This window comes from Macaca mulatta, chromosome 18 (assembly GCF_049350105.2).
Source record: "Macaca mulatta isolate MMU2019108-1 chromosome 18, T2T-MMU8v2.0, whole genome shotgun sequence".
Lineage (NCBI taxonomy): Eukaryota > Metazoa > Chordata > Mammalia > Primates > Cercopithecidae > Macaca > Macaca mulatta.
Genome location: NC_133423.1, coordinates 60730263 through 60736800, shown reverse-complemented (window position 1 = coordinate 60736800; position 6538 = coordinate 60730263). Strand labels below are relative to the sequence as shown.

The 6538-nt window shown below is 40.0% G+C and overlaps 1 long non-coding RNA gene across 1 annotated transcript; it reads left to right on the top strand.

Annotated features, from left to right (window-relative positions):
* The first annotated feature begins 856 nt into the window (after window positions 1–856).
* On the top strand, window positions 857–5972 carry LOC144336585 (uncharacterized). The gene is made up of 3 exons (XR_013408478.1): window positions 857–1007; window positions 1720–1818; window positions 2705–5972. It is a non-coding gene; the product is annotated as an uncharacterized LOC144336585 (long non-coding RNA).
* The last annotated feature ends 566 nt before the right edge of the window (window positions 5973–6538 follow it).

The window sequence follows — 6538 nt, the reverse complement described above, 5'->3', positions numbered from 1 at the left end:
TGAGGAAACAGCAGAAGCAAGATGGTTACTGTGATCTTCTCTTGCCCTTCCCCTCTAAAGACAGGCCATGAAAGAATTCTCTGGCCTTCCACTGAAGTAGGTCATAATGCCCTCATGTGCCATATACCTGTTTAAAAAGTAAAGTAGAGGTTCCTCTTCAAAGACTTTCCTCCCTAATTAGGAATAAATAGTAACCTCTCTAAGAATCAAAATTTATTCAAAGACCCATGCTAACATTCTTAAATATCTGCTAGCCATAATAAAGAAATCAATGTACTTTATATTCTCAGCTCCCACAATGTAGCCTAAATATTTGCCCTGGCATGCTTATACTGTTCCAAGCAAGCATTAGGTCATAGCCTGTTCCTCTTCCTTATTCAAAAGTGTTTTTACCTTTCTCAGCATTCCACAAGTTACTTCCTCCTTCCTTTGTTCTTCTCTACCTTTGCCTCTTTTAAAAAGTTCTAAGTTGCTAGCTGAACGGGACAAATACAGAATGTGAGGTCCCGTTCCAGCCAGTGGAAACCAGACGCAGCAGTAGGGTGGATGCGTCAGGTTATAAATGACCCTGTCTCCTTTGTTCAGTGTACTCTCTTGGCAAAACTGCTGGTGAGTGTACCCTTTCTGCAGGCAGTAAAAAAGGCCTTACTAAATAAATTAATGTTCAAGTGGTATTTCTTTACGGCATGGGGAACAAGTATTTCAAACACCTGGAAGAAAGGAATGTCATACTGGGGCACACCGAAGAATCTGAACAACCAGGCCTTGCTAAGTTCTCCCTAGTTTATTACCATTACATCATTTCCTTTTGAAAGTTGCACATACCAGGATGAAGGCACTTTCGTCAGACCCAGACAAAATAGAACTGAGAAGGCCTGAAGGAGCAGAGGCTCATGCTACGTGTCTGAGAAAAGAACTGTTTCCAAGGACTCTCTAAAAACCCTTCATGCATCTTTTGCTTTGATAAGGCTCATCACTAGACATCCTTTAGGACTGCAGTAATTCGGGTAAGACGCACTCGGAAGAACACTTGCTGAGTAATGGCATCTCCGCCAACGAACTGACAACAACTCTGGCTTTGACCCTCCAGAACTAATAAACTCTGCTTCTAAGCAGCTTGTTTAACTTTCTTTTTGCTAATAAAACTTCTGCTTTACCCTTCTCTCACAGAATGCACTGGTGGCTTGCATTTACTTCATGCATCCTAGATTATAATCCTTATTTCTATTCCCGACTATTCTCAACATATTTAGAGAGAATTTTTTTCTAGTGTCTTTCTTTTTCAGGTTGACACTTTTGTCCCCTAATCTTATTTCTCCACAACTGTCCACCTTTTCATCCAATTTAATATAAAAATACAGAAACTTCCCTGTTTCTTTGGGTCACATTTCTTGAGGGTTCCCACATAAATTTGTGTGCTTTTCTCCTGTTAATTTGTCTTTTATTACAGGTGCCTCAGCCATGAACTTAGCAATGGGTGAGAAATCTTTTCTCCCCTACAATGGCAAGGTGGGAGTTGATGGGGAGGGGTGGCAACCTAGAGCCAAATTATCAGCCTCTATCAGGATTTACAAAAAAAAAAGGGGGGGCTTCTAAGAAGACTCTCTCAGAGAAAGTTGTGAACTGGAAGACAGGGGAGGGAGGCTAGGATTTGAGGAGTTGCACAAGGTGGACCACTTTTGAGAGATTAAATTTTTGTGCTTTTCATTTGGACTACAGGGAAAATTAAATGAAGCTATTACTGATGTGGGAGGAATAGCTTCCTGTAACAGGAGACTGTGGCTTCCTATAACAGGAGACTATCACAGTTACCAGCAGGTATGTGAACAGTGGCCCACTGCAGAGTTGGGAGCAGAAATGAATCAAATTTCCTCATTTCCTATTATTCTGGAGCAGTGCTTCTCAAAATGTAACGTGCATATGAATCACCTGAAGATGTTATTGTTGAAATGCAGTAGATCTGGGGTAGGGCCTGAGTTTGCATTTCCAACAAGGCCCCAGATGATGCCAGAGCTGCTGCTCCTCCAAGCACACTTTGAGTACACTCAGACAATGACCACTGAACAAGGGAAGGCAGCCAACTCCGGATACAAGTAGGGGAAGCAGCATGTTGGGTACCTAATATTTATCCATTGTTGTATGGTGAGATAATTATGGTTCTTTGATCTCAAAAAGCCCGTCATTATCTTAAAAAAAAGGCTAAATTAATGATGCCTCTAAGATATTACTATAGATTGTTATTTGGAGCAGGGACTCATTTGACTATTTTCTTTGAGATTTAGTCTCTCAAAGTGGACAAAAATTTCTCTAACTAGTTGCTGGCAGTGTTTACTAATCATTGCATTAACAGAGGCAACAATGGTCAGAAATTATTACTGGGATATTGAAACCACCTTGCAAACATTGTGACACTGAGAGAAGTCTAGCATGGCTGACTCCATCTTGCTTCTAGCCTCATAGGCTGGCTGTCCTCACTCATTCCTGGGCATAGGCCCATCAGACCATGGGAGGAATTTAGTTTAGTTTAACTTGGAAGCAAAGTACCTCCCTAAAGTTGACCCCCTCCCTGTTCAGGGACTGAAACCACATTTGTAAGACTAATAAAAAATCACAAGATTAAGATGATGGGAGGAGCCCAAATTCTGCTACAATATAGGCATAGTTAAATGCTAACCAACCATTATTCCCTGGCTTGCTTTTCTAGAATCCCTTACTGCTCAGGAGTCATAAAGCTGGAGGTCACAAGATTTGTAACTTTCCCAAGTGCTCCTATAGATGACATCACTATTGTCAAACCTAAGATTGGTCTTTGAGATATTTTTTAGACTTTTGCATTCTGATGACCAACTGACTCCACCTGGACTCATACGAAGGAACTGACTCAACTGGTGACTCCCACCCAGAAACTGACTCAGCACGCCAAAACCATTTGGGCACTCCTATGATTTCATTCCCAGCCAATCTGGAGCATCCATTCCCTACCCCCTGCCCACCAAATTATACTTACAAACTGTAGCCTCCAGGCTCTCAGGGAGGCGGATTTGAGAATTAATCTCCTGGCCGGGCGCGGTGGCTCAAGCCTGTAATCCCAGCACTTTGGGAGGCCGAGGCGGGCGGATCAGAAGGTCAGGAGATCGAGACCACAGTGAAACCCCGTCTCTACTAAAAATACAAAAAATTAGCCGGGCGCGGTGGCGGGCGCCTGTAGTCCCAGCTACTCAGGAGGCTGAGGCAGGAGAATGGCGGGAACCCGGGAGGCGGAGCTTGCAGTGAGCCGAGATCGCGCCACTGCACTCCAGCCTGGGCAACAGCGTGAGACTCCGCCTCAAAAAAAAAAAAAAAAAAAAAAGAGAATTAATCTCCTGTTGTTCTGCTTGGCTGGCCCTATGATAATCAAACTTTTTCTCTGCTGCAATACCACTGTCTCAGTGAATTGGCTTTATATGTGAAGTGGGTTAGATGAACCCATCAGGTGATTACGATATTTGTAATTCCTAATAAAAACTACAAGAAGGTTAGAATTTTCTGGGATGAGCCAAATTAAGAAAAAAGAAAAAAAGAAATTCCAAATTATAGGGATTATCAGACAACATTAGCAGAGATTTTCATCATGTTACTATTATCCTAAAAACATCACCTGGATTGCAGCCTTGTGAAGGCATGAGAAGAGAACCCAGTGAAACTGTGCCTGGACTTCTGGCCTATAGTGACTGTGAGATAATAAAATGGGTGTTTTTCTAAGTCATTAAATTTGTGGTAATTTGTTGCAAAACAATTCTATGAAGCAATAGAAAGCTACTATATTTACTGAACTTTTTTTCCTACCAATTCTAATCTGTTAAGCCTACTGAATGAATTTTTAATTTCGACTGTTGTACTTTTTTATTCTATAATTTTTCTTTAGTTCTTTATTATAGTTTCCATTTCTCTGATTATTCATTAAAATCATATTTTCTTTAAGTCCTTGGTATGTTTATGTTTATAACAGCTTTTTAAAAGTGTGTATTTGTTAAATCCAATGTCTGAGCTATCTCAGCATCTGTTCGACTTTCTTTTCTTAGCTCTTGCTCTTCTTTGCATGTCTGTTAATTTTTTTTATTGTTTAGTAGACATTGTTGGTGATACATTTTATAGATTCTGAATTTCAATATGTCATTCTCTAAATAATGTTAAGCTACGCTTTTAAGCTGTTAATGATGGTTGATCACTTTCAAGTTGCATGGGCTTCCGCAGGGAAAATCTGTGGAAGCCCCAAGATATTTACTAAGCTCACAGAAATCAAATTCCAATCTCTGTTTACCCAGTAGATTTTGACAAGGCTTTGTTTTAGAGGCTTTTTTTTTTAGAGTGATCTAGAATAGGCCTTGCTCCAGGACATAATCCTCATCCCTAAGGCATGGCCTTTATAAATTCCTGGGATATTAATGAGGTCACTCTACTCTGGCTGGAACTCAGTTTCAATGTCTGTCAGCACTGTTCGATTTCTCATATTGTTCCAAACTCAACTGTACAGCAGCAACTCTCTGGTAAGACTCCCAAAGGTTCAGTCTGTGCCTGTACAACCCAGTCCTCAGATAAAAACACAGAGATCCCACAAACACATACCTGCACCCCCCATTTTGCACAGATGCCTCCTTCCCCATTCCCAGGCCTACCAATTCCAGGCATCTTGGCAGCCCAAACTCTGATCTCTGCCTCCTTAGCTCAAAAAGACCACTCATCTTGGCAAAGGCTCCACCTCCCTATGCCATAGCCTGGAAATCACCCCCAGACAGAGATTCTAGATGAATACAGAGCTTATCTTATGAGTTTTTCTTATTTCAGTGATCACAGTCTTCTACCTGTTACCCAATTTATAAAACTGTTGCCTCATATGATTTTATTGTTTTCATTCAGCAAGAGGCCTAGTCTGGTACTAGGTACTCAGACATGGCTAGAAGCAGAAATCTTTTTTCATCCCTTTTTAAAAACTGTGGCAAGAACACAACATGAAAGTTATCTTTTTAACACATTTTTAAGTGTACAATATAGCATTGTTAACTATAGGCACGAGGTTGTACAGTAGAGCTCTGGAATTTATTCATCTTGCATAATCCAGGCTTTATGCAGATCGATTAGCCACTCGTCATGATCCCTTTCTTCCAGCCCCTGGCAACCACTATTCTACTGCCTGCTCCTGTGAGTCTGACTACTTTAGCTACCTCATGTAAGTGAAATCATGCAGGATTTATCCTTCTATAACTTAGCATAAGGTTTTTAAGGTTTATTCATATTGTTGTATATTACGGGATTTCCTTCCCTTTTTCAAGGCTGAATAATATTCCATTGAATGTATATACCATATCTTTTAAATCCATTAACCTATCCATGGACTCTTATGTTGGTCCCACACCTTGGCTATTATGAATAATGCTGCAATGAAGATGGGAGTGCTAATGTCTCTTCAAGATCCTGATTTCTATTCTTTTGGATAAATGCTGAGAAGTGAGATTGCTGGATCATACAGTTGTTCTATTTTTAATTTGTTGAGGAAAATGATTTCATCGATATTACACCAAAATCACAGGCAACAATCATAAAAATAAGCAAGCAGGACAACATCAAACTGAAAAGCTTCTGTACAGCAAAAGACACAACAGAGTAAAAGGCAACCTGTGCAATGGGAGAAAATATTTGCAAACCATATATCAGATAAAGAGTTAATTTCCAAAATATATAAAGAACTATGACTCACTCACAAGAAAACTAATAACTCATTTTTTTAAATGGGCTAAAGACTTAAATAGACGTTTTCTTTCATCCTTCCTTTTAAAATGATTGTTTTTATTATCAATTTTAACATTGAAAAAGCTCTTGTTTTCCAACTTTTCATAGCCTATGATGCAAAGGCTCATCAAGTGTTTTAAACTTGGAATAGGTTTTTTGTATATAAAATCAGAGTGTATATATGCAACAAAAAATGCTGGAAAGCACTATTACTGCTTTGTCGTTTCTTTAAAGTATCATTATGACACGTATACCATTATAAAGTATTTCTCAGGCTGGTATATATCACATAAAAATCTTATCTTTTGATACAGTCTGAGTGGCCAGATCAAGGTCACTTTAACTCATTGCTATTTCTTAATCCTGCAATGAGCAATGGGTGGTAAGAAAGGGAAGGAAAGATGGTTAGGTAGTCTGCCAACATACTGGTCCTCAGATGAGGGGAAAGGGAGGTAGAAGTATGGGGCTAAGGAAGAAGGTGACCCAGCGGCTGCCAGCGTGCCAGCCAAATGCACCAATGAGAGCCAAAGTGGACAAACAGAAGCTTGGGTCCTCTGATGCCCCAGGAGGAAGGGAGGAAAAGAACATGATTTTCGTCCCTGATGCCAGCCAAATGTGACATCCAAGTTGAGCATATCCTTCCCAAGTTCAGGAGTCCATGTAAATCAGGGATATTAAACTAAGGACTGACGATTACTACTGTCACAACAGCACTTACATGTCAAAACAGGCGTATCTTCACTAATGTGCTTTTTAATGTTTTCTTTTAAAA